Source organism: Schistocerca cancellata, chromosome 2 (genome assembly GCF_023864275.1).
Source record: "Schistocerca cancellata isolate TAMUIC-IGC-003103 chromosome 2, iqSchCanc2.1, whole genome shotgun sequence".
NCBI classification, from domain to species: domain Eukaryota; kingdom Metazoa; phylum Arthropoda; class Insecta; order Orthoptera; family Acrididae; genus Schistocerca; species Schistocerca cancellata.
The window spans coordinates 794,341,364-794,364,182 of NC_064627.1; the positions used below are offsets into that span (position 1 = coordinate 794,341,364).

At 40.6% G+C, this 22,819-nt stretch overlaps 1 pseudogene; it reads left to right on the top strand.

Annotated features, from left to right (window-relative positions):
* The first annotated feature begins 22,349 nt into the window (after positions 1-22,349).
* On the top strand, positions 22,350-22,467 carry LOC126163399 (5S ribosomal RNA; annotated as a pseudogene).
* Positions 22,468-22,819: the final 352 nt, after the last annotated feature.

The window sequence follows — 22,819 nt, forward strand, 5'->3', positions numbered from 1 at the left end:
CGCCGAAATCGAAAAAGGAAAAGCAGAATTTTATTACATCTTACCGATTAATTTTTTTTCCTTTACAAGAAATGACTTCACTTGCTATAGATGTCGAAATGATAGGATTTGTAAAAAAATCAGTATTTATGCATTTATAAAAATTCGTAAATTTCAAAGACAACAAAGAGAGACATACAAGCTATGAGGAGAAGTTACATATTAAGAATGAAAGAATATTTAGTCTTCAGAAGAGAATTTACTAGACAGCGAGACCCTCGCTACTACATGCTGCACTGTTGCCGTACTTCGCACAGCCGAATTATTCATTCAACTGTCAGTTTTTTTGCATTCTTTTTCTTCCTTGCACCAGTATAAGTGTGAATGTCTATCTGTAAATATTTAAGTGCGATTAAGAAAAGAGCCAGGTGGCGGCAATAAATGTGAAGTGCTTCACAACCAGGCGAGGGGGATTATTTACCGGATTTATAACTTTTTCAAACGTGAATTTGAAAGCTGGTGTCCTACTGTTGACATTTGAAGACACAAGAACGGACTCCAGAACCAGGTGATGTTGGCAGTAGAACTGTAAAGAGAATTGTAAACGAAAGTGTCAGAGCTGTAGGAACTGTAGAAAACGTTGGTTTCGTCTCCCCCTGGAAAGCATCGAAATCTCAAAGAACCTTTAACACAAATGGGTGGTTTTAACAACGATGTTTAAAGTGCTCCATGTGAATGATGAATGCTCGACTTCACAAAAACGTGTTACAGTTATGTAGGAGAAAATTAGGTTCAATGAATTTTAAAAGACGTTGGTTCCTGACAAGTTAAGACGACAGTTTTTAGTTCAAAGAAGTACATAGGTGCAGCACGAACTACATCCCATATAAAGATTCACGATACAAGAGAAAGAGGTGCTTCAGCAATGTACTTGATGAAACATGTCAGAATCATTCCAGGAAGATCTGTTGGAAAATGAGCGATGGTACTGGCGGTTTTAAAGTTGTCATAGGAATCATTTCTCGGGTAATTATTCTGCATGCTGACTCTTCGTCTGGTTTTATCTCTGAAAGTAAACTTGTATTTACGTTTAATAAAAACAGTAGTGACCACCATTCGGAAATGAACGCTGTCAGTTTCGTGACGTGATTCACAATTCTTGTCATACCTGGCTTCGAAGTCGGCCATTGCCAGTTATAATTCAACTGTTACAGAGAAAACACCTAGTATAAGCACCAAAAAGGCGAATATTTTTCCATGGCTTAAAAATAAAAATATTAAGCACAGTATAAACCTGACTCGTGCCGAGGGCCTGCAGCTCGTTAATTTATTCAAGTCACGTGACAGAACGTACAAACTTGACTTCCTTGCACGTGAATGGGGTCACACAGTTTAGCGTTTACCCACGTGTCAGTGTGAATGTTGCCCTATGGAATTAATGTAAGCAAAGGATAAGGCTATGTGGGGAAAAAAAAAACATTCAAGATTTACTGAATCGCTTGTGCACGAGGCAATGGACAACATCCTACCTGTAGCGTGGGCACAGTTTGTGCGGCATGCTGAAATGCTTCAGAAAGAATAATTTGAGAGGGTAGTGATGATGAATATAAGCCTTGATCTTATCATTGTAAATTTACTATCTGGTTGTTTGGATACAGAATCAAATAGAAGTGACGGTGGTACTACAATGTAGACTTTGGAACAAAGTAATAATATTTCTTAGTATTAAAGACACGTGGTTTAAAAAATGTGTTTGTCAGCACATCAGTTGCGTACATACTAATGAGAACTTCCTAGCGTTTTTCATTAGGACTTTGCATCGTTTGAATTACGCAGGCTTTAATATTCAGCATATTGCCCAAGGCGAAGTTAATCTTCTCTCACCATGTTGTATGCTGCAATAACACGCGAGGATGCAGCTGGATAAATTAGTCGAAAGTCCCATATTTCCACATGTGAACCCCTGTCATTTTGAAGGCACGAATTGGATAAGGCCCTAAAATGACAGTGGCTGTTACTTGCCGAGATATCGGTCGTTTTCGATGTTATCGGTCATCATTCTTTGGAGTTTTCGCAGACGATGGTTAATTGTTTGCTTGTTGAATGGATTATAAATGCGGTCTCTCACTGTAATGTCGAACCAGTTAGTTTACACTCATAACGCCCGTTAACCCCGAAAAATATGAGAACTTACTGACTATTTTTACGGTAGACTTTTCATTAGTCTTTTCTTCCCAGTAATTCTTTTTTATGCGCGATGATTACACTTAACTACAGTGAAACACATCTACACACACACCTTACACACATTTTTAAAAATTCTATTGTGTAGAAGCATTTGTCAAGCAAATATAATGATTTCGTTTCGTGCTTAATTTTAATTTTGTTGTGTATTAAATTTTTACTTGTAATACAGGTCAAATCGCAATAAATGACAATTATTGCAAGCATTTTCAATGATCGTTTCGTTAAGACAATTGTCATGTGGAGGAAAATTGTACCTCTCGTTTTCACAAAGCTGTGTGAGCTGTTCTCAGCTCCCGATGTCACACGGAGTAAATCTACATCTACATCTACATCTATACTCCGCAAGCCACCCAACGGTGTTTGGCGGAGGGCACTTTATGTGCCACTGTCATTACCTCCCTTTCCTGTTCCAGTCGCGTATGGTTCGCGGGAAGAACGACTGTCTGAAAGCCTCTGTGCGCGCTCTAATCTCTCTAATTTTACATTCGTGATCTCCTCGGGAGGTATAAGTAGGGGGAAGCAATATATTCGATACCTCATCCAGAAACGCACCCTCTCGAAACCTGGCGAGCAAGCTACACCGCGATGCAGAGCGCCTCTCTTGCAGAGTCTGCCACTTGAGTTTGTTAAACATCTCCGTAACGCTATCACGGTTACCAAATAACCCTGTGACGAAACGCGCCGCTCTTCTTTGGATCTTCTCTATCTCCTCCGTCAACCCGATCTGGTACGGATCCCACACTGATGAGAAATACTCAAGTATAGGTCGAACGAGTGTTTTGTAAGCCACCTCCTTTGTTGATGGACTACATTTTCTAAGGACTCTCCCAATGAATCTCAACCTGGTACCCGACTTACCAACAATTAATTTTATATGATCATTCCACTTCAAATCGTTCCGCACGCATACTCCCAGATATTTTACAGAAGTAACTGCTACCAGTGTTTGTTCCGCTATCATATAATCATACAATAAAGGATCCTTCTTTCTATGTATTCGCAATACATTACATTTGTCTATGTTAAGGGTCAGTTGCCATTCCCTGCACCAAGTGCCTATCCGCTGCAGATCTTCCTGCATTTCGCTACAATTTTCTAATGCTGCAACTTCTCTGTATACTACAGCATCATCCGCGAAAAGCCGCATGGAACTTCCGACACTATCTAATAGGTCATTTATATATATTGTGAAAAGCAATGGTCCCATAACACTCCCCTGTGGCACGCCAGAGGTTACTTTAATGTCTGTAGACGTCTCTCTGTGGAGCAGTGAAAGCAACGTCGTCAAGATGTGAATTAATAAGTCTCTCATGACGAAAAGTAGAAATTGGTTTTAATATTTACTATTCCCCTCATAGATTTGAACGTATAATATGATGTGCCGTAGGCAAATGAGCTTGACTGTTGTCCGCAGCGATGCAGTTCGGCAGCGTGGACTTCTGTTTGCCAGCTCTTTGCTGCCGCGCTTGCGCAATTCTCATCCATTCGCTGCTCCGCCTCTATACGCGGATGCGCCGTCTTTAGTGACGCGAGCTTTACTACTGCAGTCGCAACAGACCTAAGGCCTTATTCGCGAGTCCTCATTTCGCGAGTTCTCATGGTGGACAATATCTGGTTGACTTCTCGGCAAAATATGAGTTCTTAAGGATATTTTTGGATAGCAGTTCACAGTTAGTATCCTTTTTCTCAGGACAAATACACACACACACACACACACACACACACACACACACAAACAGATACATATATATATATATATATATATATATATATATATATATATATATATATATATATATATCTGTTTGTGTGTGTGTTTGAATATATATATATATATAAATTATGCAGGGTGGTCCATTGGTAGTGACCGGGCCAAATTTCTCACGAAATAAGCATCAAACGAAAACACTACAAAGAACGACACTCGTCTAGCTTGAAGGGGGAAACCAGATGGCGCTATGGCTGTCCCGGTAGATGGCACTGCCATAGGTCAAACGATTTTTTTAAATAGGAACCCCCATTTTTATTACATATTCGTGTAGAAATATGAATGTTTTAGTTGGACCACTTTTTTTGCTTTGTGATAGATGAAGCTGTAATAGTTACAAACGTATAAGTGCGGGGTGTCAGGTAACATTCCGCCAGTGTGGACGGTATTTGCTTCGTGATACATTACCCGTATTAAAATGGACCGGTTACCAATTGCGGAAAAGGTCGATATCGTGTTGATGTATGCCCAATAGGAGTGTTCTATGTATGCTGCTCGGCATCCTGGACGACATCATCCAAGTGTCCGGACCGTTCGCCGGATAAGTTTGCTATTTAAGGAAACAGGAAGTGTTCAGCCACATGTGAAACTTCAACCACGACCTGCAACAAATGATGAGGCCCAAGTAGGTGTTTTAGCTGCTGTCGCGACTAATCCGCACATCAATAGCAGACAAACTGCGCGAGAATCGGGAATCCCAAAAACGTCGGTGTTGAGTGTGATACATCAACATTGATTGCACCCGTATCACATTTCTATGCACCAGGAATTGCATGGCGACGACTTTGAACGTCCTGCCACTGGGAACAAGAGAAGTTACGGGACGATTACAGATTTTTTGCACGCGTTCTATTTAGCGACGAAGCGTCATTCACCAACAGCGGTAACGTAAACCGGCATAATATGCAATGTTGTGAAACGGAAAATCCCCTATGGCTGCAACAAGTTGAACATCAGCTAACTTGGAGGGTTAATGTATGGTGCGGCATTATGGGAGGAAGGATTTCATCGATGGGAATGTAAATGGTGCAATGTATGCTGGTATCCTACGTAATGTTCTACCGATGTTACTACAAGATGTTTCACTTCATGACAGAATGGCGATGTACTTCCAACATGATAGATGTCCGGCACGTAGCTCGCGTGCGGTTGAAGCGGTATTGAATAGCATATTTCATGACAGGTAGATTGGTCGTCGAAGCACCGCACGTTCACCGGATCTGACGTCCCCGGATTTCTTTCTGTGGGGAAAGTTGAAGGATATTTGCCATCGTGATCCACCGACAACGCCTGACAACATGCGTCGGTGCATTGTGAATGCATGTGCGAACATTAGGGAAGGCGAACTACTCGCTGTTGAGAGGAATGTCGTTACACGTATTGCCAAATGCATTGAGGTTGACGGACATCAATTCGAGCATTTATTGCATTAATGTGATATTTACTGGTAATCACGCTGTAACAGCAAGCATTCTCAGAAATGATAAATTCACAAAGGTACATGCATCATATTGGAACAACCGAAATTAAATGTTCAAACGTACATACGTTCTGTATTTTAGTTTAAAAAACCTACCTGTTACCAACTGTTGCTCTAAAATTGTGAGCCGTATGTTTGTGGCTATTACAGCGCAATCTATCACAAAGCGAAAACAGTGGTCCAACTAAAACATTCATATTTGTTTACGTACTAAACGTATATGTAATAAAAAATGGGGGTTCCTATTTAAAAAAAACGCAGTTGATTTTCGTTTGACCTACGGCAGTGCCATCTAGCGGGCCAACCATAGCGCCATCTGGTTTCCCCCTTCAAGCTAGGCAAGTTTAGTTCTTTGTAGTGTTTTTGTTTGACGCTTATTTCGTGAGATATTTGGCCGGGTCACGATCAATGGACCACCCAGTATACAGATGGCACCACTGACTTGTCATGTGTCGAATATGGGTTATACCACTTCAAATATTACGAAAGATGAGAAAATTCACATTATGTTTTTTAAATCATTAATAATTGATACATGTGTCAATTACTGTACAAGAAAACAGCTTTCATTAGAAAAGGGAACATTCGTTCTGCAGCGGCGTGATCGCTGACACGTTCCTTGCAGATTAGAACTTCGTGTCTGACCATCACTCGAACTCGGAACCTTGAGTTTCTCGGAGGCAAGTGCTTTATCAACTGAGCTAAACAAGGTGATATTCCTCCTCACAGCCTTGATTCCGCCAGTGCTTCCTCTTCTACCTTCCAAACGTCACTACTGCCCTCCGGCGAAATTTGCAAGACTAGCAATCCTGGTAGAAAGGATATTGCTGAGACATGGCTTACAATTAGCTGCAGTCTCACGACCCGTCGTGATTCGTGCTTGGGTAGCTCAATCGGTAGAGCACTTACCCACGAAAGGCGTAGGTCCCGACATCGAGCATCGGTCCGGCACACAGTTATATTCTGCCAGCAAGTTTCATATCAGTGCACACTCCGCTGCAGGGCGAAAATTTCACTATGGAGACATCCCCCAGGCTGTGGCTGAGTCATGTATCAGCAACATACTTTCTTCCAGAAGTTCTTGTCTTGCAAGTTTCGCAGGAGAGATTCTGTGAGGTCTGGGAGGTAGGAGACGAGGTATTGGCCTAAGTAAAGATGTGAGGAGGGCTCGTCAGTTGCGCTTAGTAGCTCAGTTGGTAGAGAATCTGCCCACGAAAGGTAAGGTTCCGACTTCGAGTCTTGATCTGGCCCACAGTAATTTTAAATTTTCATAAAGTTATCTCTTAAATGGTTGGTGGTTTTCGAATCAAAATTCAGTAAAGTTTACCTTATTTTGCTCAGGAGACGTTTGTCTGCTGCGTAACTCACTAACCTAATATTGGATTTCAGTGAACAAAGATTCATTTTAAAGATGAATGTCTACTGTTCATGAAGGTATGTAACAATAACACGAGAATAATTCAAATTTAATTACTCGCAAAATGTGTCATTTATTGGAGCAGATATACATTTCGACTGTTACATAGGTATATTCGGTGCAGTTACCAAAGAGTGACATAGGCCTCTCGTAAACCATCATTTCGACTGATCTGGCCGGAGATATCTCCTGATGTGAAGTTGAAATTATTTTTTTGCTGTCCTCCGGTGATTTGATTTCTTTGTTTCCCTCAATGAAGTATGTTTTGAAGCTTTTCCATCAAATTCTTCATATGATGATAAAAGCAGGATGCTCTGACACGTTTGAAACTATGTTACTCTTTGGTAATGTCAATGATGATGACTATGTAACAGTCAACATCTAGATATGCTCCAACAAAAAACGGATTTTGCGACTGACTGTTGACCTTTTTATTTGAATATTCAACGATCGCTGCGCATAGAAGTATCCAACTGATTCCAACTTAGATAGAATAATAAATAATTCAGTTTTTAAAAACCTTTGTTTCATGTTTTAAGCACAAAAATAATTTTCATTAAGTTTAAACCTGCATAGGGTTCAACCTTGTTTTATTAGGCATCGACTTCAGTTTTAACTTTTATGGAGCACCTAGTCTGAAACATGGGAAAAAATAATTTAATAATAGTTATATACGTTAGCGTTGTACTTACAAGGAGACCGCGACTACTCGTTGTCACCGATTTCGTTCAGAGTTTTGCCAGAAATGGAAGTGGCAGAAGTGGGTGATCGATATGGCCAAGCATCTATAAAGAAGTAGCGTTTTTGGCCCGCGTCAAGCGTAGTTTCTCGGCAACGGTTGGCGCGGGGGAAACAATACAGAAAGGCAATCGGAGAATCGTGGGCTCGAGTCCCTATTCGGAATTCTTCTCTTTTCTAGTTTTACGTTACTTACATTGCGGATAAACAGTAATAATGGTCAGTATGTTGTATTCATAATATTTTCATGTAAGGAATGAAAAGGAAAGGTAGGGAAAAGTTTGTTACTGCAAATAAATTTCCAGGAATGGACTGTCAGGCATACACGAGAACTGCGAACATTAAATTGGAGACTCTTATTATTTTGCAATTGATAATTTACACGTACTGGGTTGATATTTATAGTAAAGACGGGGCAAGTAGTAATTTTCTTGGAATCTTGCACACATAAATGTAGCATTTTTACGATTACCTGGTTGTTTTATTTTATAGAAAAACAACTTTATGTACATTCATAAAAGATTCTCTCTCATCGCAACAGTTTGGCAGCAAACGTCACATAACAAATCATTTCAGCTAACGTGGGCAAGGATGTGTATTGATGTACAGGGAAGGTATTTTGATTCAATCCTCTAGTGATGTTTATCTCCAACGACAAGTTTTGAAACTGTACGATCGAATTCTGTACCTGACGATAAAAATAGACCTTGCAGAGTTGCCACTAGCGAAGTGCATTTCGGGTGGTATCATTTTAATGCTGCACGGTGGCAGTCCTTCATATTGAAAATTTCCCTTTAATTGTGAATTAGGTCGTCCTCCCAACGAGAAATTTGGTCTGCTACATGGAGGGCTCCAGCACACCAGTGGAAAACTTTTGCCTGAGGCTATTCTAAGTTTCCCAGATTTTGATGAAGTAACCGCGTGGTGTCCATTCTTTTGGACGTAGCTCGCGCATTTGCGATCAGCAGTTCTTTCGAGTGGCGCATTGGTTAACATAGCTGCCTAGTGGGCGAGAGAGCCCGGGTTCGACTCCCAGTCCAACACACAATTTTCTCTTGTCGCCGCTGATTCTGCACAGTCCCGAGGCCGCTGATATCGTTCCTCCTTTCCTTCCCCCCTCCCCCCACCCCTTCGATTCACATAAGACTTCCTATATTTATCCGCGTACTCGTCCACAGATTCTTGAATCCTCAATCCAAAAGAGCTAGTACTCTCTTGTAGGCAGCTCCGTAAAAGCCGGTAGCGTTGTTCCCAACGGCCGATATGCCGATTTTTACCATCACTGGGAAGTTACGCTTGCAGCTGTCGGGCGCTGCTAAAATGGAAGTGGCAAAGTACCATGTCCCGTACGCTTGAACTACAGTCCTTCCTTGGAAATTTATTTACCATCACAAATTTTCGTTCACGTATCCTTTTCATTCTTTTTACGAAAATGTTAATAAATAAAAAATATTGAGCATTATTCCGGTTTGATTGTAACGTAACTAACGCGTAAACTGAAAATTAAAAAGAGGTACCAAGAGCCTCGGAATACCATTGTGCACCGCTTCTGCAGTGCTCACTACTCCCTGCAAAATATGGTAACGTAAAGGGCTGATGTCTCGACAGACCCGATCCAAACGTGTCATTTTTTCAAGACGCCTGGCCATCTGAAGCTGCCACTTCTATCAAAGTCATTTCTTGCCAAGCTACGCATATACCATAAATCTGAACGAAATCGGTGTTGACGAGAGGCCGTGGTCCTCTTGTTATGCTGTGATGGGCTGCCGTCTGCCTCTCAGTATGGCAACAGGCGTCACAGCTAGTCAGTGAACAGCAGGCGTAATACGGCGCAGCGCAGCTATCGCGTTTTGGTGCTGCTTCTACTTGCCTTCTATTTTTTCTACAGCTCTCCATTGAAGATATCACAAAAATTTTTACTACTGTTGTTGTTAAATGAAATACTGACCAATATACCTTAATTCTTAATACATTTTAAAGCGCTTGTCGGAAAAATACGAAACATGATGGAAATTACATTAAATTCTAAAATTATCGCATGAAGCCCGCGTCAGACTATACACCTATTTACCTCATTTTGAATATTATGTGAGAATTATACTTTCAATAGCTTCTGAGCAACAGATCGCAACGTTAACGCAGACCCTTGAGAAAAGTCGGAGGCATTTGTTTATCACAGCACGCTATTTTGCAAGAGATACTTACATAATGTGTACTTTAGATGATATAAAATAGACGCTCACAAAAAATACGAGGTTACCTGCTGTCATTGTATGTGTGAAGCTTTAATATCGCATGGTCTGTATCGGCTGCATTAAGTTTGTGTTAAGGAGTCAGATATTTTTATTTCTACCGTCGTAGAAGAGATACTGAATAGCTGTGCTTGAAAACGTTCGTTTTCTTACTGTCGCAAGCAGGTCTCACGACTAGTTGTTGTACACTACGTTTTATTGTTCTAAGTGGACTATGTGGAAAGGTATTCTTTTAATGAACACTTGATGGATCTTATGGGGGTTTCTCTGTCTCCAAATAAACAGCATTCGTTTTTGTGGTACCTACTATCCCAGTAAATTCTCGAGTGGATGAGATGATGCTATAACCATGTTCATCGTATTAAAAAAAAGTAACGTGTTGACACATTAAGTAAGGACTTTGTAGCACCAGATAAAAAGTCTTTTGCAGCAAGAATTTCGTCATTGTTTTTGTCGTGAATTAGAATACAGAAGGCTTCAAATTTAAATCCCACCAGCAAAACTACACATATGCGGTAACTGGACGGGTATACAAGGATTGTTTTCTGCACGAGTGTTCACTGTTATTTCTAGAACTACTGAAATACGTTTGTGCTGTGGCCATACAAGATTCAGAGTGTCACATAAAAATCGTCCGAGATTATTTGGAATATCTTTCAACACGTCCAGTTCAGTCATGCGTAGACGGAAGCGGAGAATATTGCGAACGTTTTCTAGGAGATTTCGTTACACACTGTCAAGCTGATTGTCTATATTACGAGCTAATACAGTGAAGACACCGTCCCTGATGAGGGTAAATTTGATACAACATGAATTACAGGTTTGACATTGTAATATAATCGTGAAATTGTACAGATTTAAGCCTCAGCAACACTAAACGCCAATCAGTGATACAAAGTAGTTAAAAAGTGTTGTTATTTCAGGCACAACGTGGACAATATCGTAGTAATTAGCCAATAGCAACAAATTAAAGCATATTATAAAATCATTGGTCTCATCACGTAAAATATGTTGGTGTTTGCACTAAACAGTATTCTACTTGGAATTACCGCTCCACTTTCTATCTGTCGTTCAGTCTGAAGCCTCGGCATCCATCAAGGATATGACGCAGACTGTTCTCCATCGGTCGCATTGATTTGCGATGGAAAGAAGTCGCACTCTTTTGGGCTATGCAGCGAGCCATCTATTCAAACGACGATAGCCCGGAGGACCGCGTATTTTTCTTTGCATGAATGCGTAATGAGAATGTTCGCATTCAGCTGCCTGGACCGGAGTCCATAAATCAAAAGTTGAACGTAATGAGGGAACTTGCAGCATAAAATAGCGAGCTGGCGCCAATGTTCGCATAGTGGTAAGGTTTGTTCCTCCTTTCTGTTCGGATAACGCCGCTGGTCTTGTGTGCACCAATGTTGGGTTTTTTTGCAGATAGGCTAATCTAGTGAGTGTCCCGCGTTGCTCCTCTTCCTGGAAATTCTTGTGCCTCCTTGTACTTAATCACCAAATATCAAGTTTACTGATTCTAGAACGTGTGACAAATATGAGGTCGATGTACATTTTGTTTAAAAAATTCTTCCAACGTGAAAAGATGCAAGTAGGAAATAGAGCTAATGGTACTACTTGTTGCTATATTCGTGTCAAAACTGTGGACGACGTAAAAGTCTGATATAAACAACGTAAGAGCAGTTGAATCAAAATTCCTACGAAAAATCAAAACAAGCAGAGATTTGCAGACCAAGATATAAAGATAAATTTCAGTAGTTCATACTAAAGAAATACATAGATAAGTTTACGAAATCTCATAAATACATGTTGGTTTAGCCTTACCGAGTTGTTGATATTTGACAGCATTCTCAACAGATTAGTGAAATAAAGGTTATATTCGATCAAAAGTAGGTGTTGTCCAAGAGCAAGAAGTACGGAAAATTGCTTTACATCTACATACATGCTCAGCAAGCCACCTTATGCCACAAAGACGAGAGTCCTTGTACCATTACTAGTCATTTCCTATCCTTTTCCAATCAAAAACAAACCGAGGGAAAAACGGTTGTCTTTTTGCCTCACTGAGAGCCCTAATCTCTCTCATATTTTTCTCGCTATCCGTAAGCGAAATGGGCTATCGAAGCAGTTGAATAGTTCTGCAAACAACTTCAAATGTCGGTTCTCTAAATTTTCTCAGTGTTGTTCGGCGGGAAGAACTTCGTCTTCGTTCGAGGGATTCCCATTTCAGTTCACGAAGCCCGTCAGTAATATCTGCGTGTAAAAAATCTAGCAGCAAGCTTCCGAATTGCTTCTGTGTCTCCCTTTAATCCGTCCTGGTGCGGATCCCAAACACTCGGGCAGTGCTCAGGAATCAGTCGCGCTAGGGTTCTGTGTGCGGTCCCCTGTAAAGATGAACCACACTTTCCTACAATTCGCCCAATAAATCGAAGTAGACCGTTCGCTTTGCCGCTTCATATCGTTTCGCAACGTTACACATCAATATTTAATCAGCGTAACTGTCTCAAGCAGTGAACTACTAATGCTGTATTCTAACATTACGGGATTGTTTTTCTATTCATCTGCATTAACTTACATTTTTATTAATTTAGAGCAGGGTGCCATTCGTCATACACACTAGGAATTTTGTCTAAGTCATCTTGTATCCTACAGTCACTCAACGGCAACACTTTCCTGTACACAAGAGTCGTCGAAAAAGTACCACAACAAAACAGCTCACTCTATTCGTCAGATGACATATGTACGTCGAGAATGAGAGCTGTCCTATCAGACCTCCCTGGGGCACTTCTGACGAGTACTCACCGTCGAGGCCAACGTACTGGGTTCGACTACTTCAGAAGACTTCCAACCACTCAGATACCTGGAAACATAGCACGTATACTCGTACCTTCGTTGACAGTCTACAGTGGGGCTCCGTGTTAAACATTTTGTGGAAATCTGGGAACATGGAGTCTGCTTGTTGCCCTTCATCCATGGTTCGCAGGATACCATGTGAGAAAGGGACGAGCTGAGTTTGGCACGAGCGATGTTTTCTATATACGTGCAGATTTGTGGAAGAAGCTTTTCGCTCTCTATCTGAGAATGTATTGAATAGCTCTGTGGCAAATCGGTGTTATGGATACTGGTCCGTAATTTTGCGGATCCGTTCTTTTACCCTTCTTATTTGCTTTTTTCCAGTCGCCTGGGATTTTCCACTTTGTTTTTCGCGATAAATGCAAGCTAAGTAAGGGGACATGCCGTACAGTAGTCTCTGTAAAACCGAACAGGAATTCCATACGAACCTGGCGACTTGTTTGTTTTGAACTCCGTCAGCTGCATCTACACGGCTGGGATGTCTGTTATTACGTCCTCCGTGCGGGAGACTATGCGACTGCAAAACGACGGGATGTTTGTACGAACCTCCTGCGTGAACGATTTCCTAAACGCTAAATATGAAACTTCATGTTTCCTTTTGCTGTCATCTACTGTCACATCAGACTGGTCAACAAGTCAGCGGACAGAAGCTTTCCACCGACTTAACGGTTTTACGTAGGACAAGAATTTTTTCGGGTTCTAGGCAAGATCTTTTGCTAAGCTACGACGTTGATAGTTTTATGCTTCATGCGTCGATCTTTTGACAGATACACAAATATCAGCTAATATTTGTCTATCGACATTTGCGCGTTCTTTTTTGAACCATGTGTGCAGCATACTCTCCTTTCCTAGTATTCCAATTTTCTTGTTAAACGACGGTAGCTCTTTCCCATCTTTAATTCACTTACTAGGCTGTTGGCTGACCTTATAAAACTGTAAATCCGGAATGAAAACCAGAGAAAAGATTAGAGTCATTCAAATGAAACCCGGGAACTAGGGTAAAGTAACGGCAACGATTTTATTAACTCAGAAATGGAGTTGTACACAGTACACATACTCAAAAATAGTCGCCAACAGCGTTGGTACTTTTATCCCATTGCGACACTATCCAGCCGATTCCATCCTTGAAGAAGGTAGTAGGCTGCTGTCGGATCTAGCACTGGACCCAGTCACACACTTCGTCGTCTGTTGCGAATCGATATTTCCGAATAGCATGTTTTAGAGGTCCAAACACCTAAGTCAGCCGCTGTGGCCGAGCGTTTCTAGGCGCTTCAGTCTGGAACCGCGCAACCACTACGATCGCAGGTTCGAATACTGCCTCGGGCATGAATGTGTGTGATGTCCTTAGGTTTGTTAGGTTTAAGTAGTTCTAAGATCTATGGGACTTATGACCTCAGATGTTAAGTCCATAGTGCTCAGAGCCATTTTAACCAAGCACCTACCGATCTCGTCCACGGTGATTTTGCTGTTGTCCAAGACTAAAGCATTCACTTCCGCAAGGAATGGTTTCCGCTATTCCACAACACTTGAACACAGCCTTAATCCATTGATACATTTCACGGCCTCCAATTCTCTCCGCCGCTAAAAATCGAATCACTCCTCGTTGTTCCCGCTTACTCGCCTGCATGTTCGGTAGTGGACGATAACTTCTGTGAGCACCTTATCTTCGGTGTGAAACAACACTGGCGCTATGCAATATGAAACGGTGCGCACGCGTCAGTTTCTCTACCAATAAATGGCGCCATACCTGTAGTTACACGGTGCCACCTTACGTGGAAGGCAAAGGTAGACGCATTGACCAAATGGCTCTGAGCACTATGGGACTTAACTTCTGAGGTTATCAGTCCCCTAGAACTTAGAACTACTTAAGCCTAACTAACCTAAGGACATCACACACATCCATGCCCGAGGCAGGATTCGAACCTGCGACCGTAGCGGTCGCGCGGTTCCAGACTGTAGCGCCTAGAACCGCTCGGCTACTACGGCCGGCACGCATTGACCAGGTTTCATTTGAATGGACCTCATATTCAGTGAGGCAGAGTTTTGTGGAGAGCGGGGCGCATTAAGCTTGATAATGCAGAAGAGAAAGCAGAAGTGGTATAAGATGATGAAGGAGGTTCATTTCCCGAACCACGATTCCAGATTTATCCCATGAAATCATCGCTGGACACAAAAGATAACGTGAACCCTCAGAGGCACTGTACTGCGTGTATGACTTAGATAGGTGTCACTATAGTGTAGTACTGTGGTTGTATTGTTCATGTGGCCGAGCGGTTCTGGCACTACAGTCTGGAACCGCACGACCGCTACGGTCGCAGGTTCGAATCCTGCCTTGGGCATGGATGTGTGTGTTGTCCTTAGGTTAGTTAGGTTTAAGTAGTTCTAAGTTCTAGGGGACTTATGACCTCAGCAGTTGAGTCCCATAGTGCTCAGAGCCATTTTTTTGTATTGTTACTGATGAAGGAAAAAGGAGACAACGTAACACCGCGCCAGCATGTAGCCGACTCAGTATGAAATGCATAAAGCGGCTCGATTTGTTTATCGATCCCATCCTACGGACTGCTCACCGTCAACAACTTAACGTGCTTTATTCCATTAGACACTGTGGGCACATGTGGAATTTAATCCAGGATACTGACATAAAATGTGGGTTCAGTAGTGCTACCATATCTCAGCACTTCTAAATACTAAAGCCGAAAATTTCCTTCTCCGCCAGGATTCCAACAGTCTTACTGTAAATCGAATGCACATTTTTCTCGACAAAACTCGAGATAGTCCCTTCGATGTGAGCAGAGCTGCCAAGAATTGCCAGTCTGCTGCCGCTACTACCATGCAACTGAAGCTGAGAGTCCGCTTAGCTCGACTGCGAGGCTACAGATGTGTCGCGCTAAGGACGAGGGCAGAATTCGGAGCCCCCCTGCAGGGGGCGGAGTCGAATGGCCCACCGCAGTGGAGGCCTCCCCTGTAATCTCGTTATCCTGGGCCGCGTCTAGGGACACGAGGCGGCTGGGTCCGCAATGCGACTTGTACCGCGTGTTTCCCTAAGGGCGGAGCTCGCCAGTCCTTCCCATAAGGCGGTGGTAGTTCGGAGGCGAAACAGAAAACCGTCTCCTCTGACAGTGGGTCCGTATAATATGTTGTGGCTCGGCTGAACGGTATTTGCGTCGTTTAGAATAGAATAGAATAGAACCTTTATTTGCCTTTCCGTATGTTTTCCATACATTTGGCATCGTCAGTGTCTTCAATACATTTTTTTTAAAATTACAATAATAATTATTGTACATAATTGTGCCAGTGGAGGGAAAGCAGATACGCATGTTAAAGTAATAATGATAATACAACAATTATTCATTCACAATAGTAATAATAATAATAATACATGATAACAGTTAAATATACAATAGTATCAAGGTATATTTATGGTGCATCTTACGTATCCATGTAAAAAGTCTTTGTTGGTGCATTAGTGTCACAAACATATAGGTATAATTCATATGACAGTTTTTTGTTTCATGTAGCATATCTCTTTTCTGTCACTGTTTAGAATCTCATCAAGTGAGTAATATGGCGAACATTTGAGCCACTCTTCTATTGTTTGCTTAAAGTTATTCATCGGTAGTTCGCTCACAACCTTTGAAGGTTTGTTGTAAAATTTCAAGCTAAGGTGTTTATGGCTCTTTTGAGTTAATGTCAGCCTTGTGTATGGTAGATCTATGTTACTATTATTTAGAGTATTATGAACATGCACTTCAATCTTGAATTAAAGTTCTTTGCGTTCTCTTTAGCATATATTAAACAATTATAAATGTATATACTAGGTAGTGTCATTATCTTTAGTTCTTCAAAATGACTTTTCAACTTTCTCTTGGCACTAGTCCTAAAATGCACCTAACTGCTTGCTTCTTCCACTTGAAGATGGTACTTGAATCCACTGAGTTACCCCAAAGAAGGACGCCATATTGCAGTTGTGAATGGAAAAAGGCAAAGTATGTGGAGATTAGCAGATTTTTACTGACAACGTCTCTCAGCTTCTGTAATAGACAGATAGTTTGAGCAAGTTTGCCACATAGATAATTAGTGTGTCTGTCACATGTAAGTTTTCCATCTGTATGTAAACCTAGTAACTTGACATTTTTTGTATTCTGTTCAATTGGTTTCAGGGTCAAATAAATTTCTTCAGTTTTCACTTTCTTTACTGATAAAAGGTTGGCTCTGCACAAGTCACTACTCATTTCAGTTACTACTTTATTGTATTCTATGACATCATTTATTCACTGTACTACCTGAAAAACCCAGCATTCCGAGGCTATTCGTTTTGACAATTTTCTATTAGAAACAGAAACAAAAAAATGAACTTTGCTTCCATGTAATATCGAAAAAATTTCATTTCCATGTTTTCATCAAAACACTTTCGACATTACTAAACCAGTCGTTGTAAGAAATATCCGTGATGCGCAAATGTATAGGTAAAGTATGCAGGACCATTTTTGTACGCAGGATGCAGCTGCTTCCCTTATGTCAGATTTTGTAAATGTGTCTATCACAATGTTTCTTAATAGCTCAATAATTTTCGCCTACAGGCGTTTGCGTTTCACAGTTGAAAGCTGTCAAAAGCGTCGTCAGGTGTCAGGGATTTTCTTAAGTTGACTCAACTGCACATACGACCTACTAGTGAAGAATAAATGCATTATAATTTCGTCCGTAATGCGGTATTTCCTCACGCATCTCAGACTTTATGACGTCACATTTCCAGAACCATGTGTAGTACAATAATACACAAACAATATATACAATAATATACAAACAACTTTCTGGGGAGAACAACCACAGCTCAGAGAGATTATGAATAACAATAACAACACTCAACACTCAACACTCATTAGCCGTTCAAATTATCATAAGAAAATACAGCAATTAGAAAGTCAAGAATGATGAGATGTTTCCAAAAGCAGAATAGCTGCATGAAGGTGCTTTATTCGCAACCACCGGCTTCAAGTCAGCATAGACTCATTTTCAGATTTATCGTACAAATGACTGTGTGAAATTTTTGAAATGGTAGAAATGAAGAACCGTAGTAACGACGTTCAACAATAAACAATGACGAGTATCCACAGCGGTTATATTTCCATAAAATAGGTGGACAATTACGGAGTCCCAGTTTTTGGGAAGTTATCCACGTTAAACGTCAAACCACAAGGGTTGGTTCTCATAATAAAATTGAGTACGCCCAAAAGATGCTTGTAAAATGTACAAAGCATGATGGGCTAGGTCTAGAAAAAACCGAGGGAAGAAACTAATAACGACAGGAATATTATTGTGAACAGGGAAAAGTGGCTAAAAATAAGTAACGACCAGGGAACGTCTGTAATTGCACCGTAAATATTATCCAAAAAACAATATCCAGTACGGAACCCAAAATCTGAAAAATAGTTTACCTGATAACACCACGTAGGATATATTGTGAGACCCGGTAGACACTGTATAAAACCAATGAAGTAAAACTTAAGATCTCATGTAATGTGCATACTTTTGTCCCATAATAACCGGCAGTTGGGATGTACGCAGCCCGTAGAGGCTATCAATACACTGGAAAGTTGAAGGTCACAGGTCCAAATATGGTATGGAGTTATCCACACTATGTTCTATTGAAAACTGAATTTCATCCTGCAGAGAGTTAAGACCATTTACAAACTGGCTACAACCATTGTTTGAACCTCTGTATAGCATAAATACATCATCTGCACATCACAGCCACAAAATAATCCTATCATTATGGTATGGGTATTGGTGAACTTATTAACCCTCGAAGTGTGTCATGTAGACGTTGGCAAGACAATAAGACAAAGGGGAACCTATTGCAAGTCCACTCCCTTGGGTGCATGTATAGTCTCAAAACTTAAAATAATTGAATTTGAAAACAATGCCCAGCAATTGTTAAACTTCTTCCAACCCATCTTCTGGACGTACACTAAATGCTCGTAAATCGCTAGCTACGATTCCCTAAACACGTTTTGTAGGGATCTTCGAATACATATTCCTGACATTAAGCGACACCGTACTGGTGCCTTCCAGTATATTTATCTGTAGAAGTTCTACTTCTGATTGTGGTTTAAATGAGATGCTTGAACTATTTAGTAATATATCTAGCCAACAGCCTTTCCGACTCGTAACCACCGCCATTATGTGTATTCACAATTGGACAGGTACGGAAATTAACCTTGTGCACCTTAATGGTAGCGCTAAATTTAGGTGCAGAAGAGTTAATAGGAATGAGAGTACGTTTATTAAAAACGTTGGGAAAAACTTTATGAGATGTTTCTTCGGATGCGCCACCTACTTAGGTGAAGGATCAAATCTACATCTACATTCTCAGCAAAGAACTCCTGTTCTTGTAGACGTTTGCTTTAATAATTACAGCTGTTTTACCTTTATCAGTACCTACTACAATAGAATTACTTTCCACTAGTTTTTTGTTACTACTACATACAGTAATATTCTCACCAAAAGCTTTTTTTCTGTCTACTTATATCGTCAGATGCTGGAGACGCCATACTATTGTGAACAATTTTATTATGAGAAACAGTTATTTCATTCTTATTAGCAGCAGTCAGAGGAGCCTCATCTATAGCTCATACTAAATGTGCTACCAGCGAATCAATTTGACGTTGTGAGGCATTCTGCTTTGTATTATGTGCTAAATCCTTGTTCACCAGTAGTATTTCCCTTTCACTAAAACTGATCTCCGTGAGAGTCCACATCCATGATGAAATTTTAATTCACGTTCGGGGACCCTAGCAGAGAGAGCGTGGGAACCGTTAGAAAGTAACCCATTAAATTTACTAAAGTGTGTGCGTGTGCACTGTTCCGAAATCGCGTTATGTATGAGATGTTCACGAACCCCATCCATGATATAGGCTTTAATAGAACGAGAAAACCATAGATGGGCAAATGATGTTTATTTGTTAAACTTGTATTATTTTGTACACGGATTGCGAATTTTATTTCTGTTACAGAAGTGCATAATTTTCCGCTTGGGAAACTACGGTACAGATTACTCCTTATGATGTAATTGGGAAATATCTTGTCCTTTAGACACTCATTATTGAATCGGATGTTTATAATTATTTTTGTTAAGAGTTTTGGAACTATTTCACAGATAATAAAAGGCCGTGCAAGGCATGTTGACACAAACAATTTTCTGGGGAGGGAAATCGCATCTCAGAGACGTTGTGAATAACAATAACAACACTCAACACTCTCTAACCGTTCAAATTATCGTAAAAATAACAACAATTAAAAATCGAAAATGATGAAGTGTTTCCAAAAGAAAGCACCTTCACACAGTTACGCGGCTTTTGGAAACATGTCAGGAATATGTATTCGAACGTCCCTACAAAACATGTTCAGGAAATCATAGCTAGGAATTTACGGGCATTTGGTGGACGTCCAGATGATGAGCTAGAAGAGATTTAAAAGTAGTTAGGCATTGTTTAGAAATTTAGTTATTTTAAGTTTGCGGTTGTACATACACCCAAGACAGTGGACTTGCGATGGTTTCCCCTTTGCCTTACTGCCTTGCCAACGTCTACATGACGCACTTCGACCATCTGTATGTTCACTAATCCCCAGACCACAATGACTGAATTATTTTGTGGCTGTGATGTATTTAGGCTATCAGAGGTTCAAACAATGATTGTACCCAGTTTCTAAATCGTCTGAACTCTCCGCAGTATGAAATTCAGTTTTCAGTAGAACATAGTGTATTAGGACCTGCGTGTAACTATGGAAGGTGCTACTTTCTCTTTTTATGTTTTCCGGAAGCCTACTACTACTAGTGCGACTATCCATCACTCTTCGAATCATACCATCAAGTAGAAAAAGGCCACTTACAGGGCACTGTTACACCTGTTACATAGCATAATTCTTAAAAACGATGCCTTTCAACGAGAATACTGCACTATTCAGTATATAGTGGCATCGAATGGTTACGGTAGCGACTTTGTGGAGAAGATCAATAAAGAAGTCCTCAACAAGAAAGGTCAGCTCGCATTGTCCATTCGACGAGCACTACTAGTTCAGCCACAACGTTAATTGTATCTGATCAAAATATTGTCAAGCTATCACAGAGTGCCGTATTTAGGTAGTATATCGAAATATGTTGGCAGAAAGTTAAAAAAAGAGAAATATTCGTCCCACATTCTTTATTCCAAGGAATGTTGGCAGTAGATATAGGCCTAAACAAAAGGCAGAATACAATAAGTATTTATGAGAATGGCTGCGATGAATGCTCCTAGAAATATATAGGTGAGACTGGTCGCAATTTTAATATACGGCTTCAAAATCAGCTATCCCACCTCATCTAAAAGAGACTGGTCGCTCTTTTCCCTGCATTGAAAAAAATTTGCATTTTTATTTAAGGAAAGAAAAGGAAATGTTTTGGAAGAAATATATATCATGATGGCATTAAAGCAAGCCCATGGTTCAACTCTGAGTAATCAGATTGAACTGAGGCATTACAATATCGTATCGAATTTTGGTTATTTGTATTGTCGCCAGTAGCTATAAGGATGATTTTCACGTTCATTAAGCAACTGTATAATACTCAATTACTACTCTTTTGGTGTCGACAGAGAGCAGATTATATTTTATTTTTCATTTACACCTACAATAAACTCTGGATTTTTAAAATTATGTAACTCGGTTCCCAGCAGTCGTTCCCTACTTATGATTTCCTCCTTGAAGTTGCTCGTGTTTTTACTTTGGTTGGCTCTTAGTCAACGTGACCTTCCGCCTTCCAGTGTATTATTAGCCTGCACGGCTGCGTACACCACATCGGCCGATTATCAAGAGAGCAGAAGTAGCACATAACACGAAAATTTAAGTTTTACTTAATTGGTTCTACACAATAAGTGTCTACCGGATGCCATAATACATCCTACGTGGTATTATCCAGTAAACCGTTTTTCAGATATCTTCCGCTGTCGACGTTTTGGTTCCGTACTGGATTATTGTTTTTTGGGTAATATTTCCAGTGCACTTTAATACTTTACCTAGCCGTTAGTTATTTTGAAACTATTTCATATTGTTTTCAATTATTTTACTTTTAGTTATTACTTCTTCTGGTGAAAGACGTAGGGAGACATGTGACTTTGCACGTCTGACAATAATAGAATTATGATCAACAAAAAGAGGCAGAAATTAATTACTCTTTCTACAAATCATAAGAAAAATCATCTTTCAGGTATCCGACTACGAGTTTTAAATATATTCCCTAACTCCTAAAAACTGTTAAGCAATGCTTCTGTGCGCAACAGACAACTTACCTCGCTTTTCCGCTGCAAATGTGTGATCAGCAACATCCTAAAAGTAATTCAAAAGCAATACTGCGGTCCATGCAGAGTGTAAAGCATGGTCAAAATAACTGCAATAAGTTCAACCTTAAATTTTTGTATAGAAACTGAATGATAAAGAAGGTTTGGTCAACAAGCCTTAGACCGTGTAAGAAAAATGAAAGAAACCAATAAAGACTTTAAATTACTATGTTCGCAAAATAGTTTATTTAAACACAGACAAACCTTACATAGACTTTAATTATTCCACAGTGTCTATACTTAATAAGCAAACGGCCTTGTCGCAGTGGGAACACCGGTTCCCGTCAGATCACCGTAGTTAAGCGCTGTCGGGCTGGGCTGGCACTTGGATGGGTGACCGTCCGGTCTGCCAAGTGCTGTCTGCAAGCGGGGCGCACTGTGAAGAGCTACTTGATCGACAAGCAGCGGCTTCGGTCTCTTAAACTGACATACGACTTGGAGAGCAGTCTGCTGAATACATGCCCCTCCATATCCGCATCCAGTGACGCCTGCGGGCTGAGGATTAAACGGCGGCCGGTTGATACCTTTGGACCTTCATGGCCTGTTCGGGCTGGGTTTAGTTTAGTTCTGTACTCATTAAACATCTCTCTGGCCACAACGAAGATACGAATAGTTTTCTCAATGTATGAATACACAAATCTGACATTTCCCTCCAGTGCGGAAGCCAGCAACAACCACGTGCCTCAAAAAGGCAAATTACCGAAAATCTAAACTTCC